We start from the raw sequence: 1,706 nt of genomic DNA on the forward strand, positions 1-1,706 counted from the left end.
TTTTCTCTTTCTCTCTTTTTTCTCTCTCTCTCCCTTTATTTCTCATCCTCCCTCATGCACACAAAGATAGCTTAGCCCTTCCCGAGAGCCAAGAGACTATTGAGCCCTTTACCTGGGCAGGCAGAGAAGCTGTTCTCTGACCTGGGAACACTTTTTTTTTATCCCTTCAAAGAGTGAAGGGATTATGCCCTGCACTGGCAGTACTTGGCATTGATTGGGCCATTCCAAGGTAGGGTAGCTACAAGGGTCAGTGAGTGGGGTCCAGGCAGGCTGTAGCAGTAGTGACTTGGATACTACAACCTTAGCTGCTTCCACTTCCTATGCCAATGCCCGGGGGACCCCAAGATGCCTAGTAGAGGCAGAGTGGACAGGCATTTATTGACTGCTTACTTTGTGCACAGCACTGTACTAAGCACTTGGGAGAGTATAATAGAATAGGAACACACAGTCCCTGCCCTCAAGAAGCTATCCTGTTCCACGGCCACAGACTGTCTGCAGACACTAACCAAGGGCCAAGCAATGCATGTTTTGTTGCCCATGGGGGCACTGGGTGACAGAGGGAGGACAGTTCAGTTCAGACTACCGCCACCACCAATGAAAGGCAACTGCAGGGCAAGTCTTAGCAACAGCGGGCTACCTCATCAGCGAAAAGAGCGCCGGGCACTGCAGGGAGCAAACGTGACAGGAGAGCAAGGAACAATCTTTGTTCTTTGTGTTTGCACAATGGGGTTGGGGTTCTGGCTCCTGCATGGACCATTTTAGTCACACTCACACCAGTAGGTACCCTCTCAGGGTTGCACCTGGAGAGTTTCCATTACTCTACCAGTCTCGACTATGGGAGGGAGAGTCAAGCAGAGGCCTACCCATTCCATTCCTAGCTTGGGCAGTGGCTAGCGAGTGGAAGACAGTCTGCTTTAAGTCAAGACTCCCCTATGCTGGGCAGCAGCAACATGGGAGAGAGTCGAGGGTGGAGCCTCAGGTTTATTGCGTAGAAGGAGGCAATGGTAAACCACTTCCGGATTTTTACCAAGAAAACTCTATGAATACACTACCAGAACGATTGCGGGTGGGGGTGGAGGTGGGGTGTTCTGGGAGAGACATGTGATATGTCCATGGTATCGCTATGGGTGGGAGACGACTCAACGGGAGAGAGCAGTAGCACTGGGCATGGGACAGGGAAAATGTCCAACCTGATTAGCTTGGGTCTACCCCAGTGCTTAGTAGAGTGCCTGGCACATAGTAACTGCTTAACAAATACCATTAAAAATTGTTACCAACTTGATAGGCTAACAAAGGTGCTACTCCCTCAAAGTGATTAAATAAGAAACCCTGGAGGTGCCCATGTTACTCCCAGGTGACTATTCTGCAGTGAATGTGGTCTAGGCCTTGGCTTCCTTATGGTATTTGTTCAGCACTTACTATGTGCCAAACACTATTGTAAGCACTGGGGTAGGTACAAGTTAATTAGGTTGGATGCAGTCCCACATGGGGCTCTCAGTCTAAGAAGGAGGGAGAACAGGAGAACTGAGGCAGAGAGAAGTTAGGTGACTTGCCCAAGGTCACAAAGCAAGCAATTGGCAGAGCCGGGATTAGAAGGCCAGGTCCCCTAACTCCCAGGCCCGGACTCTTTCCACTGTTTTTTTGGAACAAGGAACCTGTTGGAAAAAGAGGTGGATTGGGATGAATAGAATTACCCTCTCTCATAC

At 49.8% G+C, this 1,706-nt stretch overlaps 1 non-coding gene across 1 annotated transcript; it reads left to right on the plus strand.

The window, feature by feature from the left end:
• The first annotated feature begins 782 nt into the window (after nt 1-782).
• Nucleotides 783-920, plus strand: LOC119920217. Its single transcript, XR_005447975.1, has one exon. It is a non-coding gene; the product is annotated as a small nucleolar RNA SNORA7 (small nucleolar RNA).
• Nucleotides 921-1,706: the final 786 nt, after the last annotated feature.

Source organism: Tachyglossus aculeatus, chromosome X1 (assembly GCF_015852505.1).
Source record: "Tachyglossus aculeatus isolate mTacAcu1 chromosome X1, mTacAcu1.pri, whole genome shotgun sequence".
Classification (NCBI taxonomy): domain Eukaryota; kingdom Metazoa; phylum Chordata; class Mammalia; order Monotremata; family Tachyglossidae; genus Tachyglossus; species Tachyglossus aculeatus.